The sequence below is a fragment of the Triticum urartu genome, chromosome 7A, assembly GCF_056163025.1.
Source record: "Triticum urartu cultivar PI428250 chromosome 7A, HENAU_Tu73, whole genome shotgun sequence".
Classification (NCBI taxonomy): domain Eukaryota; kingdom Viridiplantae; phylum Streptophyta; class Magnoliopsida; order Poales; family Poaceae; genus Triticum; species Triticum urartu.
Window position 1 is genome coordinate 27272117 of NC_141879.1, and position 21713 is coordinate 27293829.

At 47.4% G+C, this 21713-nt stretch overlaps 1 long non-coding RNA gene across 1 annotated transcript in view; it reads right to left on the minus strand.

The window, feature by feature from the left end:
• Window positions 1–5597: 5597 nt before the first annotated feature.
• LOC125522462 (uncharacterized) overlaps window positions 5598–21713 on the minus strand; it is a 37234-nt gene continuing 21118 nt past the window's right edge. Inside the window, exon 4 of the long non-coding RNA XR_015611020.1 lies at window positions 5598–5759. This is a non-coding gene — a long non-coding RNA (uncharacterized LOC125522462). The remainder of the gene's footprint in view (window positions 5760–21713) is intronic.

The window sequence follows — 21713 nt, forward strand, 5'->3', positions numbered from 1 at the left end:
TGAAGGGGTGCAAGCTGGGCCAAATACCCAGACCTCTCACCTAAGCCTAACATCTAAAGACTGGAGGCCCCGACCGAGCCACATACCTGGTCCGGGGCACAAACCTCACATGTGTCGTCGCCGCCATCTTCCACTAGTCCATCTTCAGAGCAGATTGAGGTGCCAACCTTGGCAGGTGCCTCCACCATCGACGCCACCATGACGCCAAATGACGACCTCCACCTACGCGAGTCCATCTCCAAGCAACGGACGCAGATCCATGCTAGGATAGGGCCACACCACCGCCGTCGCCCACCACCCACAAGCGTCACCCAACCCCAAGGTTCCTAAAGCGGCGCCTTCAAGAAGGGAACGGCGCCGTGAGCGCCGTCGCCGCCCAACAAAGTTAGGGCTTTCGCCCGGGAGACCTAGGGGAAGGGGAAGCGAGGGGATCAATCCATACCGACGCCTCCAAGGAGGGGAAGAACGGCGCCCTCGGGCGTCGCCGTCGACGCGGCCGGCCATGGCCGATCAGGGATTTCTCCCGAACTAGATCCCCGCCACCAGCAGCGCCTCCTGTACAGAACCGACGACCCAAGGAAGCACGGCCCGACGAGGTTGGCCCGCACGCCAAACAGGGGAGGAGGGGAGGCGCCAGATCGCGCGCACCGGCCACCGCAGAAACCGCCTCCGGCCGCCAACGACCACCGGATCCCGCCTCCCGCGCGGCCGAGACGCCAGATCCACCGCCCGCACGGCCGCTAGCCGGCCGTGCCTTGCCAATGAAGCCGCCGCTCCAGATCCGGGGTTCCTCACGCAGAGGCAGGGCAACCGAGGCCCCGCCGCCACCATCCTTGGTGCCCCGGGCTTGCCCGGCGGCTGCCTCAGGCGGCGGCGAGGAAGGGAAGAAGAGGAGGGGCGGCTAGGGTTGGGAGGGAGGAGGAGGAGGGGCGGCTAGGTTAGTCTAACTTAATTTCAAAAATTCAACAACCTGAAATTGTGAACCATGTGTTTCGTAGAATACAAGAACAATCACAAATATCTTCCAAATTTTGATAAAAACCACATCTCACTCAAACTTAGAATAAATTGACACTTGCTTCCAAAATTTATAATATTAGTCTTGATGTAGCTTTTCTTTCCTCTCTCGCAAGGCGACTAGGGAAAGTGTTCCTTACCTTGATTTCCGCCGACAAGCCTGTGGATTCGCCTCCCCTCCTCATGCCGCTCCAGCAGCCGATGGCGAGTAGAAGAGTATTGGTGCCTCGGCTCTGGCAAGTAGATATATAGGTAGGGTTTTAGTCCTCGCAGGAGCGATGTTCAAACTGATGGCGGCAATTGTTCTTCCAGTCAGTCTTCCAGGCTCCAATCCAACTCAAGTTCATCCATCAGCACAGACTAGACAGGTATCCGACATAGTTCCTTCCAGCCCCTCTGGGCGGCGAGGTTAGGGGTGTCGAGTTCTTTAGATCGATAAAAGGAGTCTACATTGATGATTGCTACTCTAAGGCGTTGGTCCTTAGGGGCACGTGCATGAAGACTTTCATGTGGCAGCGAACCACGGTGTCGGGGATTGAATCCCTCCTCGCCCATAGCCTTCCACAGGATGAGTGCCTTTACTTTCCCCCTGAGGGTAGGAAAATGGGAGCAATGTCGCATGGAGGTGGAAGGCCTACAGGTCGTCAACTTCTTTCTCGGAGAAGGAACAATGACGACATCTGAGGAATAAGCATTGACTAACTCTGTGCGAGCAGCCACGGCAAGTGGCTATCATCGACAGGGTCGACGAATCATCTCTGGTATTGGAGCGACGACGCCGGCTCGTTCAGGCGGCGACATTGATCGTTCGGTGGTCCATGGAACTTGATGTATTTCATTATGTTTGATGTGATTTGTATTTTTGATGGATCTTTATATTAGATACGATCCTTTTCGCAAAAAATAAAATAAAATATATAATATTAACTATAATATTAACAAAATTCGGCATTAAGAAATTGAACAACATATGGTTGTCGAGTTTGTCCAAATCCACCGGTAAATTCGGCATCGAGCAACTCATAAGCAACTCAAGAAAGATCTTATTGAGCATCTGTGGCGGTTAAAGGGAACATACGTGTCAATTGAATTCAAGTTTGAACTATTTTATTTCCAAACATGGTTGTATTGTAATATTTACATTTGAATCACTGTCGCATTTTAATATTTTCCCTACACAAAGATTTGATATGCTATTGCTTTTAGTGGTTCGCACTTAAAGGGAAAAAATTAGGACATGGTTGGATGATCGGTTCCCGTACTTGATGAATAGTTTGGAAGTTTTCTCAAAAAAAAATGTTAACCATTTCTTTGCGTAAACTAAGGGCATCTTCAACGGCGGAAGTTTTCTCAAAAAGCAAATTAAGTACAGTATTGTAGTGCAAAAAAAAACAGCCTGGCGTAGTGGGAATCTTACTGTTTTACTCGTGACCAAACAAAGAGGAGCGATCATGAACTGAACTGGCCCAGCTCAGATTGGCTAATATGAATAGCTTCCAACTTTACTTCACATCAACTTTACTTCAGTGTCTGTGAGTTCACACGGACTCACAGACGTACGTATATAGGCGGGATTACCGGACGCATGATTGGGGTGCTTGTTTACTTGGATCGGTACGGTATATAGGCGTATAGCCAAGAAAAATATCCGTTAGAGAGGCGCCTGGCCTACTCAAAAATCACATTTTGTAGTTGCGTTGGAATGATCCAGCTTGACACCCGCAAAAAAAAAAAAAATCCAGCTTGCATGATTCTTTGTAAGTTCTGATATTTTGGGTCCAATGCGTATTCCAAGTTCTGATATTAATTTCGGTATGTGAACTTAGCGAACCAAAAACTATTGAAAAAAATCGTACTGATACTAATATGTGCAATTCTAGTAAGAACTACGGTGGTTTCTTTCTATGTGGAGAGAGTTTTTTTTTCGAAAAGGAGGATTTTCCCCGGCCTCTGCATCTGGGCGATGCATGTAGTCATTTTATTAATTATTCAAAAGACCTAAAGTACTACATCAATTTGTCCGAAGCCACCATCTTAGTAACAACTGTCACTACTCCTAACCACTTGATGAAGGGGTGCCGATAGTCCGAGCCTAATGCCAAACAGACATCACACCAAAGCTTAACATCACACCGGTCCAACACACTCTCATGTATCGTCGCCGCCGTCTTCAACCAATCCATCTTCAGAGCCGAAACTAAGACACCGACCTTGCCAGTCCTCCCTGCCATCGACGCCACCATGACGTCAGACAACATCCTCCTCCTGCGCGAGTCCATCTACACGCATCAGACACTGAGTCTCTAATGCGCCATGCCGCCGCTGCCATCAATGAGTAAGATGAAGCACCGCTCCACCAAAGAAGCCGTCCACTGATCCCTCGAGCCTGTGTACACCTTCAAGAATGACGTCCCCAAGGAGGAAACGACACCAGAGCGCCACCATCATCCGATCTACTGATCTAGGGTTTCCCCCAGAGGTAGCGAATAGAGCTCCGGAGCTTCTCCACTGCAATGCCTTCAAGAAGGTAACGACACAAAAAAGATGCTGCCATCGCCGGTCTTGGCAACAAGCCGAGAATGAGGTTTTCACCCAGATCCGCTCGACGAACCTCCGTCTCGCATAGTTCGTATGGACCACCACCGATCTCCGTCGCCGTGGAGCGAGCAAGCCACTCTGGCCAGAACAAATCCGACCGGAGGGCCAACCATACCCGCAGCAGACCAGCCCACCAAAGCCCTCCATGCCGCCGCCGATCCGAGATGTCGTAGCGCCGCGGCCGGATGCAGCAACTCCACCACTCACTACAAGAAATATGGCAACTTGCAACCATGAATATTGGTCACTGAATGATCATTGTGTTTCATTTGCGACCTTTTTGTAGAAATATGGCTAGGTTTCTTACTTGCACTGCCCACACCTTCAGTTTTATCAGTAGCATGTTTTTGTTCTCGTTTTCTCAGCAGCCACTAGGAATGCTTCATGCTTGCATCGTCTTGAGCTCATCGCCAAACAAAGGAAGTTCATTAGAAGAACTCATGCAACATAGCAGAGCACATATTTTTTTTTTCATATTTCTTGTTTATTACATCAGTTAAGGAAGGGCCAGATATAGAGGCTAGAGCACAAACCACAAACAAGAACCCCAACAAGATGCAAAAGATACCCCGCAAAAAAAAACAGGATGCAAAAAGATTCGATTATATTTCTGGTCCGATAAACTATTTCTTGGGTGATTTTTGAATTTCATTTTTGCTGCCTCACAAATCACAACTTATCTATGCTGATGGGTGCATGTTTTTCACATTCCCATTAACAAGAATAACCAAGCAACTTCTACCCGAATACTAGCGAACCACACAGAGAAACCAACGAGGAATGAGAACTGCAAGAACTATAAAGTTCCTATCTGGTGAATCGATCGAAAACAGGAGCAGAGTGTAGTCAAGCGGGAAAGAAGTGAGTGCATGGGTGTTTCTCTGTGGCGGACGCCGATAAGGAGGCTCATCTCGGTGGCGGCTTCAAGATGATGGCGTCCTCAAGCATGAACCTCGCCATGCTCACCACCGTCTTCGCCATGATCTCCGGCGGGCCCGCAGGCGAAATCAACCGGTGGAGACAGCTCACAGCAAGGCCGCCGTCGCTATCTCGTACTCTCTCCGTAAAGAAATATAAGAGCGTTTAGCTCACTAAAGTAGTGAGCTAAACGCTCTTATATTTGTTTATAGAGGGAATACACCAGATTAGATTGTGTATATTGCAGATTTCTCTCGATTGCGAGAAGAGAAGGGATGGCTACGGCCGTTTAGGCTTTGCTTGAGTATCCGGTCTCCCCTGCTCCTGCTCAGTAATTGGATCGCACTGCATTGCTTTCGGTTGCAAAATACTGTTCTTATTGGAGCTTGTGTGCAAGGACGGACATCAACTAGTGCAGCTGCTCAGTAGTCAGTCCCACGCTGCCACGCGCGTGTCCTCTGCATTTGCATCCAGTTGCTTTGTTTTGTTTTCCTTCTCTTTTCGCTTTTCTTCTTGCAAACTCAAATGGTAGCCGTTGGTTTTACTGGGAATCTTACTCTATTACTCGTGACGTTACAGAGAGTGGCAATAATGATCTGAACCTGTGTCTCTGGCTCAGCTCAGACTAGCTAGCTTTCAACTTTGCTTCAGTGTCCTTGGTTCACACGGTCTGCCACCATTCACAGCACAGGAATACCGGACGCGTGATTGAGGTGCTTGCTAAACTTTTTCTTAACATAGTACAATATACTCACTCATATATGAATGCCCACACACACCTTGCCCTATGAGCATCTTCGAGAGACTGAGCCGGTATATCGTCTTTAGATTGACAAAGTCATCATACTGGTCCTTAGGGGCACGTGCATGAAGACTTTCATGTGGCAGCGAACCACGGTGTCGGGGATTGAATCCCCCCTCGCCCAATGCTCCAAGATCGTGGGAACATTTTAAGGTCAGAGACGAATCCTGCACGAAAGATTGCACACGTGTTAGTGCCATCGTCACTGAATTCTTTGTATGGCTTCAACTGATTAAACAGTCTAACTCTGAGGTTAAAAAGACAAACCTACTGGAAAATTCCGCACATAAAGAAACCATCTGGCTCTCTTGCAGTGGTGACCAATCTTATAATTATGGACAGTAGGATGAGCATTGCAGCTTAGGCCTCAGTGATGCATCATCTGTACTCTGTTGGATCTTCCTCCTCTTCTGCCCAGCTGAATCTGCTTACGTACAAGAGCATTAGTTTATTTCATTCATGTTAGATGTCAAACTCTGTCACATAGGAGATGCTTAAGGTTTTTGTGGAGCAGCGCTGGAAGTCAGAGGCAGGAGGTGGAGCGGCTTCGTCTTGCACGGAGGTTCGGTGGAGATGTCAAGTCATGCCTGACCGACAGGTGCTACGCTTGGTCATGCCTGCTCGGCAGGTGCTACGCGCGACAGATCCTCCAAGGGCTTCAAGCTGTGTCGGCTAGTGGTACGTGGCAGCATGGAGCTGAGGTGCATCAGTGGCGACCGCGACGTGTACAGCTGTTTGTGCGCAGGGAGGAGGTGCCGTTGGGCGCCGTGGTGGCGTCGACGATAGGTGGACCGAGCAAAATTGATGCATCAGTACAGTTCTGAAGATGGAGCGGTGGCAGTTGGCGGCGGCGGCCTCTGAGAGCACGCCGGACCAGTGTGTGCCCCAGACCCGGCAAGTGGCTAGGTTGGGGTATCAGGTCTTAGATGTTAGGCTTGGCTGCGATGTCTGTTTGCTATTAGGCCCAGGCTATCTGCGCCCCTTCATCAACTGGATAGGTGTAGCGACAGTTTGTTGCTTAGACGACGGCTTTAGTCTTACTGTTGTATGACTTTATAAGGTCTTGTGAGAATAATTAATAAAGTGGTCGTATGCATCGCCTAGATGCAGAGGCCAGGGGTCATCCTCCTTTTCTAAAAAAAGAGATGCTTAAGGAACTCTTGATATAAACAGGGTTGTAAATATATGTGTCCATAAGCTGAAAGCATTTTCACGAACTGTAACAGTCTGACTGTAACGCCCGGATAATTATGCTACAGTAATCTCATGCTAATGATGTCACGTCATCGCGATTCCTGTTGTTAACCCCATGATGATTCAATCACGTTCGATTTCAAAATTTAATATTAAGTCAAACGACAAGAGTAAATAAAAGAAAAGGGGAGAACCAAAAAAAAGGAAACCCACCCCCGCGGGGCCGACTGGCCCAACTAGCCACAAGGCCAGCTAACCGGGCCTCAGCCCAGCTGCCTCCTGGCTTAACTAGCCCGCACCTGCACTGAAACCCTAATCCCTCTCCCTATGATCCCCATTCCCCGCCCCCATCGCGCGATCTGGATTGGGAGCGCCCCAGCGCTCAGCGCCCCGATCCCATCGCCCCCGTCGGCCTCGTCCCGACCCCGCCGCCTCTTCCCGGCGACCGCGCCGCCCCACTCCTCGACGCCGGCGCCCATCCTCGGCGCCGCCTCGCATCGCCGGATTGCCTCGTCCCCGTCGCCGTCGTTCGCCTCGTCCTCTCCCTCGTCGGACCACCCCAAGCCGCCTCGAGCCCACTGCCCCTCCCTACAGCTTCGCGTTGAGCCACCGTGTCGGTTGCGCCTCCCCTCTCCTTCCCCTTCTCTACTCCCGTACTCCCCCGTGGTCGCCGCTCGTGCCGCGCGACCCGGCCACGCCCCTCGCGCTGCCCCGCGCACGCTCGCCTCTGCGTCCCGCAGGACTGCGGTACCGAGCGCCCCCTGCAACTGCCGCTGGGCATTGTCGTCCTCGACGCGCTCGGCCACCCCCGCGCCTCCCTTCATCGCCCCTGGACGCGGCTCAACCCCACGTTCGGACGCGGCCAACCACGTGCGGTTTGGCCACCGGACGGCGAGTCCCGAACACCGCCGTCGTCTTCTGTGCTCGCCGGCGGCCACGCGCGCACGCACGTTTAGCCAGTGGGTTGACCCACTAACGCATGGGCCCGACCGGTTTAACTAACCGCTAAACGCTAGTTAAAAAGAACAATTAATTTCAGTTAACTAATCTTTGTTAAGTTAATGACTCCATGACAGAAGGGCCCCACTGTAAATTAAACAAAAATGGTTAATCTAATAAAGCTAGAGATAATGACAAGTGGGACCCAAACACTATTCCCCTTTTGACCAGTCAACTTTTGACCGGGTCAACTCAGTCAATGACCCCACCTGTCAGCCGGATAAGCAACATTCTGAGTGCATTTCCTGTGTACCCATAGCTTTTAATCTTTTATTTTCGAATTAAAGGAATTCCAGAAAATTAGGAAATCATTTAAATCTTCGAAAAATCATATAAAATAATCTGTAACTCACATGAAAATAATTTATACATGAAAGTTGCTCGGAACGACGAGACGTATCCTTATACGTGGTCTGTTCGTCTGCCACACGTCCCTAGCATAGAGAACATGCAACTGTCCCCTCTCTTTCATTTGTCCGGAAAATGCCAAACTTCAGAAAAACATTCCCGGATGTTTTTCTGCCTTCGCCGGTATCGCGTAGTACTGCGTTAGAACACGCCTAGTGCTGCTTATTGTCATGTCATGCATCTGTGTGCCTTATATTTACTGTTTCTGAAAGTGCGTTATATCGACTAGAGGGGGGGTGAATAGGCGATTTTTATGAAAGTCTTCAAAACGTGAGAGTTGTGAAGACAAACAGTGAAGATCATGCCTATTACTATGCAGCGGAAGTTAGATTACACTAGGCCAGCCATGGTCATGTATTCAATAGAGTGAAAGCGCAATGACAAACAGCTTCAGTGTAATAAGGATCAGGTAGGAATAAGTTATGAGGCCGAACAGATCATACATTCGTGTTGTGAAGACAAAAGATAAAGCAAGCATGCAATGGCTTCACAATGAATAACTGTAAGCGAAAGGAAGTGAAGATGAAACCAGTGACACGTTGAAGACAATGATTTGTTGGACCAGTTCCAGTTGCTGTGACAACTGTACATCTGGTTGGAGCGGCTAGGTATTTAAACCAAAGGACACACAGTCCCGGACACCCAGTCAAGGACACTTAGTCCAAGACACCCAGTCCTCACCGTTTTCTCCTTGAGCTAAGGTCACATAGACCTCGCCCAATCACTCAGGTAAGTCTTCAAGGTAGACTCCCAAACCTTCACAGACTTCGTTCACTGACAATCCACAATTTCTCTTGGATGCTCAGAACGCGACGCCTAACCGTCTGGAGGATGCACAGTTCTCAAGTGTAATAAGTCTTCAAATCACACAGACACGAAGACTTAAGTGATGCCCAATTTACTCTGGCTCTGGGTGGTTAGGGCTTTTCTCCTCACTGGGAATTTTTCTTTCAAAGGCTTCGAGGTGGGTTGCTCTCAAACGACAAAAGCCGTGCACTGAAATGTGAGCAGCCAACCGTTTATGGTTGTGGGGGGTGGACTATTTATAGCCACTTGGCAACCCGACCTGATCTGTCCGAAATGACCCTGGGTCACTAAGAAACTGACACGTGTACCAACGGTCGAATTTTGAACTCACACGGCAACTTTACTTGGGCTACAAGTAAAGCTGACTTGTCTGACTCTGGACAAGATTTTCTCTCATAGGCTTCGCTCGAAGACATAGGATTTGAATTAGGCATCACTTCAGTCATCCTGACTGGTTCTCTTCGACCCCACTTAACAGTACGGTGGTTCCTATGACACAACATGAATGAAATAAAACTACGAAGGATCTAGGTCTTCGAGTTTCAAAAGCTTCATAGGGAGTCTTCTCATGTCATTGTCTTCAATATGAATATCTTCATAAACCACCATTGTCTTCAATGTCTTCGTACATTTTTAGGGGTCATCTCTGGTAGTAAAACCGAATCAATGAGGGACTTCTACCTGTGTTTTCCTGCAATTCTCACAAACACATTAGTCCCTCAACTAGGTTTGACGTCAATACTCCAAAACCAACTAGGGGTGGCACTAGATGCACTTACAATCTCCCCCTTTTTGGTGATTGATGACAAACTAGTTGAAGTTTTCAACGGGAAACATAATTTGTGAAATTGTAAAAGAATTGTCTTCATAAGTTGCAAGGGCTCCCCCTGAAGATGTGCATATAAGTAATTTGCTTCTTGAATGCAAATGCACATGGCAGGTTGTACTTGTGGAGATCCACTTCAACTTATGACAATCCACTATGCATGTGAAAGTATATGAAGATAATGACATGCATAATGGAAAATGGATGTCTGCAGAATGAGATGAGTGCGGAATTTATCTTCGCAAAACGGAGTGACAAACAGGTAGCAGACGACCATCAAGGCTAAGTGTTACAACTCAATGAAGCAAATGTAGCAAAAAAAATGGGAGTTGTAAGCACGAAGCAAAATGTAGCAAAAATATGAAGGCACCCGCCCATCGTGACCCGCTTGAAGACTATAACCATCATATGCTTCTCCCCCTTTTGTCAGTGATGACCAAAAAGGTTTGAAGACATAGAGGTTTCTACGCGTTCCCAGGCGCAGCAGGGTCGGTGGAGTTGTTTGGCGGTGGTGCAGACGAGCTTGGTGCAGATTCGACGCGCGTTGAAGCAGGTGGAGATGATGTCGCGTCGTCTTCTTCTTCAATAATCCGGGCAGACACGGTGGCAGCAGAAGAAGAGAACTCTGACTCTTCAAGTGATGGTGTGCTGCGCATCACCACTCTTCTTGGAGGCGTGGAGTCAAATTTGAAGTGCTCTGTGAAGCCATCCTCATGCAGTTCAGCTTCAGGGCACATCATGGTGAGGCCCTTCCAAGTGCGGCGACAGGTCTCGTGTGTGACAAATGCATTCTTGGTTGCCATATTTCTGATGCGATTGACGTCTTGCATGATGCTTCTCATCTGCCTCTTGAGCCAGTCGTGATGCCTATCTTGCTTTTGGTGAAGAGCCACAAGAAGCTCTCTGTCATTGAGTGCACGAGCGCGCTTCTTGGGTCTCTTTGCAGCTGTGCTGTTGGTGGCTTCAGTTGATGCAGGGGCACGTGTGGTGCCAGCCATTGGATACACTCGGGAGAGAGCTTCAACACCTTCAATATTTTGAGTGAAGCTCTGGTGTTCTGCATTCTGAAGACTTAGTGGTTGCTTGGCCGGCTCTGGATATATTGCTTCAGCAGATGTGTCCACATCTGGCAAAAATATCCTATGATTGCGGGCTGAGGGTTGATAGGAGATTGCAGAGTGAAGCTTGATCAGCCTCATAACCCAAGGAGCATAAAACTTTAATCCAAACAGTTCTGAAGCAGACGCTGCAAATTGACGGATGAAGAGATCCTGTGTATTGAAGCATTTGCCGTGAAGAATGCAGAAGATGAGAGTCTTCATTGCACCATCAATCATTGCATATCGAGAGTGTCCCTTGACTGGCCAGAGAGTCCGCCTTATGATGTGATATATTGTTCTGGGCAGGTACTCTAAGTCTTCAACGAAGAAACTAGTTGGATAGGGTGCATTTGGAGGAAATGGCTTCATCATTGAGAGCATCTGACTCATATCTGGCTCAGGACACTGAAATATGCTCTCAATTGCTTCAGCATGGAGTTGGCACCCTTCTTCAAAGAATTCGCCAGGAGTGGGAAGGCCGGTAAGCTCAATTAGGTTGAAAGCATTGGCTTCATGATGGATATTGCCTGTCATCCACTCCAGGATCCATGTCTTCGGATCTCTGTTATAGCCTTTGATATGCAAAGTGGCATAGAACTGGAGCAGAAGCTCTTCGTTCCAGTGCTCTTCGTCAGTGATAAATGGCAGCAAACCCACTTGCTTGAAGCAATCCAGTGCTTCTTCCAGACCAGGCAGACCGGCAACAGCTTCAACCTCAAGGCGCTTGTGAGGAAAGATGCGGCCTTGGTTGTAGAGGATGCATGAATAATAGCTGCGCTGTTGATGGCTCCAGAACCTATCTGATACAATCCGTTCCCTTGAATAAGGGTTCTTGGAGCGGTCGAAAAACGTGTTATCTACCCTGAAGCCGTTGATGTTGAAGGAACCAGGAGCTGATGCAGGACCTGGGAACCTTGGTAGTCGTGGGATCGGCTTCTGGACCTGGGGCCTGTGCGCAATATGATAGTTGAATTGTGGTCCGGCAGCAGACTCAGGCACAGAATGTTCAGGAGCAGTAGCTTCGGTGTCTTCTGAAGCTGTTGTTGGGGAGGGCTCCACATTTGCTTCGGCGTTGTTTGTGGCAGCCTCAACATTTTCAGCTTCAGGCACGTTCTCCTTGAGAACTGCTTCTTGTTGGTGCGGGGGAGTTGGAGCTTGTGGTATTTCTGCTTGCTCTTCGGCTGATGCAGCCGGAATGTCTTCAGCAGCCTGAGCCCTTGGCCCTTTGCGAAGCCTACGGAGTGTAGGCGCCGGTGGAGTTGCAGTGGGTTGGGGCTCATCTTCCTCCTGTGGGCGGTCTGCCCACGACGCATCTTGTGTGATTGGCGTCAATGGACGACCAATACTGATCTGTTCGCTTGTCTCAAGCTGAGGAAGGGCTGCATCACCTTGCACATTGTCTTGGGGACCAATGTCTTCAGCAGTATTGGGGTTGGCTGCTGGAATGTCTTCAGCGTGCGGAGCCTCTATGTAAGCAGGCTCATGCACTGTCAACTGACGATCTGCGTCAGGATAGCAGACGCAGAGGGGTTCAACTATCAGGGGCTCTGTGGGAGCAGCCCGAGATTTCTTGGTCTTGCGCTTCTTGATGATGGGTTCAGAAGGAGAGGCTTCAGAATGTTTTCTCTTCTTAGCTTCAGCCTCTGCAGTCCGTGTCTTCTTGTGCTGTGAGGCGGTTGATCGACTCTTTGGCTTCGAGCCAGTCGTTGCAGCGGGGAAGACAAGCGGAGCAGTTTCTGACCTTGGCGCTTCAGGTTCGGGCACAGCCGCCTTCTTTTTCTTCTTCGCGGCCATCCTGGGGTCAATGCCGGGACGCCCAAGTGCCTTGTGCTTTTCTGCCTCATTGTAGGCTTGCACGCAGCGATCCGCCATTGTCTTCATGCGTTCTCGCGAGCCTTGAGCTTCGGCACGCGTCTTCAGGAAGTTTTCTTTCAGCTCGTGCAACATGATCTTGAAGTTTTTCACTTCTTGCACACTGAGCTTGGCCACGTGCTTCTTGAACTGAGCCTTTTCATGATCAATTTTCTGCTTCAGTTCTACAATTCGCTGTGCTATTGCAAGTTCTGAAGCGATTGCACCTTGAAAGGCAACGCTGAGGCCTATGGGTAGCTGCAGATCATTGAAGCTTATGTCTGGTGTGTCAAACCATTCATCGATGAAGTTGTGGATGATGGTGACATCAAACAGAGGCAGATTGTTGAAGATTTCAGCCTCCTCCTTGCTCTTGATGAGCTGCTCAAGAGCATCATCTCCAAGATCTTCATCGCTTGAGAGATCAATGGCTTCGCAGCGCAGAATGTCAGCAGCTGTGAGCTCTTTGCCTGTGTGTGGCTGAGGCTTCTTGGCTTCTTGGGGCTTGGACACTCGTGATAAGCCTTCTGACTGCACACTGGCTTCAGGAGGTGCAGTTGCTAAAGGCTTCACTCTTGCGATCTTGGAAGAAGTGGCTGGCTTTGAAGCTTTTGGAGCTTTTGGCTTCCTCTGCTTTGGCTTCGGAGCAGGAGGGGCGTCATCTGACTCAGTATCTGCTGGAGGGTCATTCACAGCAGTCCCTTGGACTAGGATGCGAGTGATGAGGCCTGCAAGATTGGCATACGGCCCGATGATATTGGGATCGGCGTTGCGTGTGCCATCTGCCCTTGGTGAGGAGGGACCAGGGTTGAAGTCAAGCCCAAATTTCTTCTTGTTTATCTTCGCTGACTGTTGTGCAAACTGAAAGTTGCGCTTGAAGAGATTATCATCGCGACACCAGAGAAGTGATGACGGATGTGCCTCAGCTGGCTGTGGTCCTCTCACCATGCATGGATAGAAGCCTTGAGCAATGGCTTCGTCTCTGGACCTGGGTACGAGATTTTTGTATAATACATCTCCCCACGGTCTCTTGATGGCGCACTTCTCCGCATATTCCTGAGTGACGAAGCGGTAGTGGAACCATTGCTCTGCCCAATATTTTCGAATCCATTGGATTCGTGTCTTGCGCTGACCATAGCTTTCTTCAGGATCAGTTTTGTACATCTCTGCCAATTCATCAGGCAGATCTTTGGACGTTCCACCACGTCGCTGTCTGCCTCCCTTCCTTGCTGCTGTTTCTGAATCCATGAATAACTTGGAAGGCTTCAAGATGTTCAAAGGCTTCAAAGGCTTCCTTTTGCAAGAACTGGCTTCAGGCGAGTTGATGTGATGCTGCAAGTACTCTGCAAATGAATGCAGACTATGAGAACCAAAGGATTCTCCCACGGACATGTACCTGTGACAGCATTAAGGTGCGAGGGAAGGGTAAGAGGTCATATGCATTCTCAGAAGATTTTGAAGATAAATCGGTTTAGAAGACATTGACCTCATTATGCGAAGACATTCACTTGTAGATAAGAAGTTGGTTCCAGATTTGTACGAACCCATAGATCAGTACAAGTGAGGAATCTAACTACTTTATGAAGCACAAGTGAATATACTAGGCATGTTATGAGATGCAGCGAGAGATTTAACTTGTGTGAAGAGAAACTTCTTATGGCAGAAAGTGACTGAACTGTAGGATCAAAAGAAGCTGTAAAAAGAGGTTTTATTTACCACACTTGGAACTGCTAGACGAAGTGAGAGTTGAGGCCGAGCAGTTCGATCCTCCGTGCCCTAACTTGGCGACGGAAGACACCTACGGCGACGGCGGAGAGAGCGATGTCCGCTGTCGGCGTGAAAACGGCGTCGGAGAGGTTGCGGCAGTGAAGCGCTTCGTCGCCGGCGTCGTCGAGTGCTAGCGGTGGCGCTAGGGTTCGTGCGAGGGTGAAAGAAGGAGATAATGACCGCAGTGAATCGTGTATTTATAGGGATAGAGGCGGCACTGCGCTATTACGCAGGTACCCCTGGCGGTTCGCATTTGAGGCACGCGTGGCCAGTTAGAGGAAGATTGGGATTTGTTCCATGTCCCACGCACGCCTAAATTGTCGGGCGGTCGTTCCTTCTTCTCCGGATCTTATGTGAAGGAATGAGCATTAAAAACGGACTTTTATGGTTGTCTCAATGTCTTCGGCTGACAAGGACACAGTGAAGACATTCGACAGTTTCAACAGAATGCATATGACTTGGAGAGATAGAGTTTGAGATAGAAAGCATAGAGAGGTTAGGGTCCGATCACATTCACTTAGTTCAAAAGATTCACCCAAGAAGACATAGCTATAAGTGAATGCTGTAGAGGACAGAACATCAGTACATATATATCCGTATAATCAACGCAGTGAAGATAATCGTGAAGACATATTGAGAATGAAACCAAACTAATTGTGAAGACATTGAGAGGTAACGCCATGAGAGAAACACTTCAAAATGGAACGTTTGGTGGTGGCGTTACCCACCGTATAGGAAGTATTAGACCCAGACACGGCGCACAGTTATCGTGGCGCTCCAAAGTCAAATTCCACATTAATGTATTCACACTTAGAATGTATGTCTTCATTGTTTGAAGATATATGCTACTTCGTGTGTTGCACATCTAAGTCATCAATATGCATAAGTGTTAGGATGTGTGCCTGATCACAGGACATTTTAGGATTCCAAGATATTTAGCTCACACCGTAACTTGCAAAATCTCTTCTCATCCAAGGGCTTGGTGAAGATATCTGCCAATTGCTCTTCAGTATTGACGTGTATGATATCAATGTCTTCCTGAGCCCTTTGGATACCATAATCCTAGAGTTGGGGTGTGAGCCAAATATCGAAGAATTCGCTTCACAACTAAGTGATGCGACTCCTTTGGTGCCGCTTGAAATCGAGCACACATGCAAACACTAAGCATGATATCTGGCCTAGATGCACATAAATAAAGCAAAGACCCAATCATGGAGCGGTATACCTTTTGATCGAACTCTTTACCATTGTCGTCGGGACCCAGATGATGCTTGGCTGGCATTGGTGTTGTGAAGCCTTTGCAGTCTTGCATACCGAACTTCTTCAGGCACTCTTTAAGATATTTCTCTTGTGATATGAAGATGCCGTTGCGTTGTTGCCGTATTTGAAGACCGAGGAAGAACTTCAGCTCACCCATCATGGACATCTGATATTGCTCTTGCATCATATATCCAAACTCTTCACTATACTTCTGATTGGTGCAGCCGAAGATAATGTCATCCACATATATTTGGCACACAAACAGTTTGCCATCATATGTCTTCGTGAAAAGAGTGGGATCCAGGGAACCAGGTATGAAGCCTTTTCTCTTCAGAAAGTACTTGAGTGTATCATACCAGGCCCTGGGGGCTTGTTTGAGGCCATACAGTGCCTTGTTGAGCTTGTATACCATATCAGGATGTTTTGGATTTTCAAAGCCAGGTGGTTGTGCAACATACACTTCTTCTTCGATCTTGCCATTGAGAAAGGCACTTTTCACATCCATTTGATATAGAAGTATGTTATGATGATTTGCATAGGCCAGCAGTATGCGTATGGCTTCAAGCCTAGCCATAGGAGCAAATGTTTCATCGAAGTCAATGCCCTCCACTTGAGTATATCCTTAAGCAACTAGACGTGCTTTGTTTCTGACAACTTGACCATGCTCATCTTGCTTGTTGCGGTATATCCATTTGGTGCCTATTATGTTGTGCTTCCGTGGATCAGGACGCTTAACCAGTTCCCATACATTATTCAGCTCAAACTGGTGAAGCTGTTCTTGCATAGCTTGAATCCATTCAGGTTCCATGAAGGCTTCTTCAACTTTCTTGGGTTCTGATATTGAGACGAATGCGAAATGCCCACAGAAGTTTGTTAGCTGTGTTGCCCTTGAACGAGTGAGTGGATCAGGTGCATTTATGCTGTCCAGTATTTTGTCAATTTGTACTTCATTTGCAACACGAGGGTGTGTGGGGCGAAGACTTTGCTCTGGCTGGTCTATGTGGTCATTTGAAGGTATATCTTCAGGCTGAGCATTGTCTTCATGTGGATCAGGTGCTGAGATGATAAGTTCTTCTTCAGGTTGAGCTTCAGAAGGTACAATTTCTCCAGTTCCCATAAGCTTGATTGATTCATTTGCTGGAACTTCATCTAGCACATTCGGCAATTGCTCTCTTTGTGATCCATTGGTTTCATCAAACCGCACATCCACTGTTTCAACCACTTTGTAGTGGAAGAGATTGAAGACTCTGTAGGAGTGCGAATCCTTTCCATATCCAAGCATGAAGCCCTCATGTGCTTTTGGTGCAAACTTTGAGGTGTGGTGTGGGTCCTTGATCCAGCATTTTGCGCCAAATACTCTGAAGTAACTGACATTTGGCTTCTTGCCAGTTAGGAGTTCATAAGATGTCTTGTTCAGAAGCTTGTGAAGATAAACACGAGTGATTGTATGGCATGCAGTATCAATGGCTTCAGTCCAGAATTTTCTTGGAGTCTTGTATTCATCTAGCATTGTTCTGGCCATCTCAATGAGTGTTCTGTTCTTGCGTTCGACGACGCTATTCTGCTGTGGCGTGTATGGAGCTGAGAATTCATGTGTGATGCCCAAGGTATCCAGATATGTATCAAGGCCAGTGTTCTTGAATTCAGTGTCATTGTCACTTCTGATGTGCTCGATTTGCGAAGCGTCTGAAGACATCCTGCACTTCAGTCTTGTAAAGGATTATGTGCACCCAAGTATATCTAGAATAATCATCAACAATTACGAAGCCATAGAGGCATGCAGAAGTAGTAAAAGTTGAGTAGTGAGTGGGACCGAAAAGATCCATGTGAAGCAGGTCGAAGGGTTGAGTAGTGGTCATCATCGTCTTCGAAGGATGTTTTGCCCTTGTCATCTTCCCTGCTTCACAGGCACCGCATAAGTGATCTTTCTTGAACTTAACGCCTTCGATGCCTATGACGTGCTTTTTCTTCGCAAGGGTGTGGAGGTTCCTCATGCCAGCATGCCCAAGCCTTCGATGCCAAAGCCAGCATTCTGAAGCTTTTGCAAGAAGACATACTGCAAGTTGTGGTCCTGCTGAGAAATCTACCACATACAAATCACCTTTCCTATACCCTTCAAACACTAGAGATTTGTCAGATTCCATTAGCACCAGGCAGCGATATTTGCCAAACATTACAATCATATTCAAATCGCAAAGCATTGAGACAGACATTAAGTTGAAGCCAAGGGATTCAACAAGCATGACTTTATCCATGTGTTGATCCTTTGAGATTGCAACTCTACCTAGACCCAATACCTTACTTTTACCAGTGTCAGCGAATGTAATGTGGCTCTTGTCGGATGGACGTAAAGTTGAGTCCATAAGAAGGCTTCTTCTGCCAGTCATGTGATTTGTACACCCACTGTCAATAATCCATTCTGAAGACTTTGAAGTAGCTGGTATCGTACCCTACAGTGCAGTTAGGGGGATAGGCTTCACGAAGAGTGTTGTGAAGCATAAACATTTGATGAACCAGTGGGTTATGAAAACTTAGATCCAGATTAGGACTAATGGGGAGAGTAGCATGCGATTCAGGAACGAAGTTCATAATGATGCCATTTGGGCAGTTTATCTTGCGCCCCACAAGATTTTTATGGTCCCCAGCAATAGCATCAGAAGATTTTGTTTTTGTGCTGGAGACCTTTCCCTGCAAAGGAGAGTTAAGCTTTCTTAACCACCCACATCTTCAAGGGTGGCTTAGAAGCTATAAGTCTAAGTGCAGCATCTGAGAATTTTGGCTTTGAAACCTTAGCAAACAGTCTAGCAGGTGGACAATAATACTCATAGGAATAAGCAGAATAATTTTTGGTCATATGAACATGACGGTTCGATGAACCACTCTCATATTCATATGCCTGAGTATGGTTCCCCTGCAAAACATTTGCGTTAGTGCGACTCAGGTGAGTCCCCTGTTTGTATGAAGCATTTGGACCATATGAAGCCTTTGGTCTGAGGTTTGTCTTCTTCAAGTGAGGTGTCATGAAGACATTCACAGGAAGATTTTCCAGACATGTTTTCGGAACCCAGATCTTCTTCATAGGCGGTCCATTCCTGCAGTTAGTACCAATGTACCTGGCAAACACTTCATCATTCTGATTCTTAAACAGTTTATAGTTTGCATCAAAGGATTCATCAATGATAATTGGGTTAGCACAAGTGAAGCCAGACAGATTGGATGGATCTGCTGAGGATTCCTTTGCAGCAACCCATGTGGTTTTGGGGTACTGCTCAGGTTTCCAGTAAGACCCATCTGCATTAATTTTCCTCACGAACCCAACACCCTCTTTCCTAGGGTTTCGGTTCAGAATCTGCTTCTTAAGGACATCACATAATGTCTGATGCCCTTTCAGACTTTTGTACATCCCTGTTTCAAGCAATGTCTTCAACCTAGCATTCTCATCAGCAATAGCAGTGGTATCCTCAGCAGAGGGGTTAGTTACCACATCAACAGTTGAAGATATTGAAACAGTAGTAGCAGTGGAACATTCAGCAACAGAAGCAGCATTATCACGCTCAATGCATTTAAGACATGGTGGTTCAAATCCTTCCTGAGCGGGTCTGATCTGTTCAGCGCGAAGTGACTCGTTTTCCTTTTGAAGATCTTCATGAGCCACCCTCAATTTCTCAAGTTCTTGCTTCCTTTGAAGATAATCATAGGAAAGCTTTTCATGAGTTGTTGAGAGAGTATCATAACGATCTTCAAGTTCCTGATACTTAACGTGAAGGTTTTTTATGTCTTCAATTAAGGATTCAGATCGAGTCATTTCAGCACCCAACAGATCATCGCTTCTGTCTAACAATTTTTGAATATGTTCCATAGCTTTCTGTTGTTCAGTTGCAATTTTAGCAAGTGTTTTGTAGCTAGGTTTTGAATCACATTCAGAGTCATCGTCACTAGATGTTTCATAGCGAGTTGTGCGTGTGTTTACCTTGGCACCGCGTGCCATGAAGCAGTAGGTAGGAGTGGAGTCGTTCTTGTCATTTGCGTCGGTGTCGGTGATGCAGTCATTGTCTCCAGTATTGAAGACGGACTTGGCGACGTATGCTGTAGCCAGACTCGCAATGCCAGAATCAGACTCCTCCTCAGACTCCACCTCTGCCTCCTCAGATGCGGACTCCTCCTCTGAATCCATCTCCTTTCCAACAAACGCACGTGCCTTGCCAGATGAGCTCTTCTTGTGTGATGAAGACCTTGATGAAGTTTTGGAAGAAGACTTTGAGTATTTCTTCTTCTTCTTGTCGTCAGAATCATATTCCTTGCTCTTCTTCTTCCTTCTGTTCTCATTGTCCCACTGTGGACACTCAGAGATGAAGTGTCCAGTTTTCTTGCATTTGTGACATGTTTTCTTCTTGTAGTCATGAGCAGAAGCTTCATCATTCCTTGAGCTTGATCGTGAAGATTTCCTGAAGCCTTTCTTCTTCGTGAATTTTTGGAACTTCTTCACTAGCATTGCAAGTTCTCTTCCAATGTCTTCAGGATCATCAGAACTGCAGTCAGATTCTTCTTCAGATGAGGAGACAGCTTTTGCCTTCAAGGCACGAGTTCGCCCATAGTTTGGGCCGTAGATATCTCTTTTCTCAGAAAGTTGAAACTCATGTGTGTTGAGCCTCTCAAGTATGTCAGACGGATCGAGTGTCTTGAAATCAGGACGTTCTTGAATCATCAGGGCCAGGATGTCAAACAAACTATCAAGTGATCTCAACAGCGTCTTGACGATTTCATGTTTGGTGATCTCAGTGGCGCCGAGGGCTTGAAGCTCATTTGTGATGTCAGTGAGCCGGTCAAATGTGTGCTGGACATTCTCATTGTCATTTCGCTTGAAGCGGTTGAAGAGGTTGCGAAGAACACTGATTCTTTGATCTCTCTGGGTTGAGATGCCTTCATTGACCTTTGAGAGCCAGTCCCAGACTAGCTTGGATGTCTTCAAAGCACTCACACGGCCATACTGTCCTTTGGTCAGATGACCACATATGATATTCTTGGCAGTGGAGTCCAGTTGAGTGAACTTCTTGACATCAGCAGCAGTGACACCTTCTCCAGCCTTGGGAACGCCGTTCTCGACGACATACCATAGGTCGATGTCAATGGCTTCAAGATGCATGCGCATCTTATTCTTCCAGTAGGGATATTCAGTTCCGTCGAAGACGGGGCAAGCAGCGGAGACTTTGATTATCCCTGCAGTCGACATAACTAAAACTCCAGGTGGTTAAACCGAATCACACAGAACAAGGGAGCACCTTGCTCTGATACCAATTGAAAGTGCGTTATATTGACTAGAGGGGGGGGTGAATAGGCGATTTTTATGAAAGTCTTCAAAACGTGAGAGTTGTGAAGACAAACAGTGAAGATCATGCCTATTACTATGCAGCGGAAGTTAGATTACACTAGGCCAGCCATGGTCATGTATTCAATAGAGTGAAAGCGCAATGACAAACAGCTTCAGTGTAATAAGGATCAGGTAGGAAGAAGTTATGAGGCCGAACAGATCATACATTCGTGTTGTGAAGACAAAAGATAAAGCAAGCATGCAATGGCTTCACAATGAATAACTGTAAGTGAAAGGAAGTGAAGATGAAACCAGTGACACGTTGAAGACAATGATTTGTTGGACCAGTTCCAGTTGCTGTGACAACTGTACATCTGGTTGGAGCGGCTAGGTATTTAAACCAAAGGACACACAGTCCCGGACACCCAGTCAAGGACACTTAGTCCAAGACACCCAGTCCTCACCGTTTTCTCCTTGAGCTAAGGTCACATAGACCTCGCCCAATCACTCAGGTAAGTCTTCAAGGTAGACTCCCAAACCTTCACAGACTTCGTTCACTGACAATCCACAATTTCTCTTGGATGCTCAGAACGCGACGCCTAACCGTCTGGAGGATGCACAGTCCTCAAGTGTAATAAGTCTTCAAATCACACAGACACGAAGACTTAAGTGATGCCCAATTTACTCTGGCTCTGGGTGGTTAGGGCTTTTCTCCTCACTGGGAATTTTTCTTTCAAAGGCTTCGAGGTGGGTTGCTCTACAACGACAAAAGCCGTGCACTGAAATCTGAGCAGCCAACCGTTTATGGTTGTGGGGGGTGGACTATTTATAGCCACTTGGCAACCCGACCTGATCTGT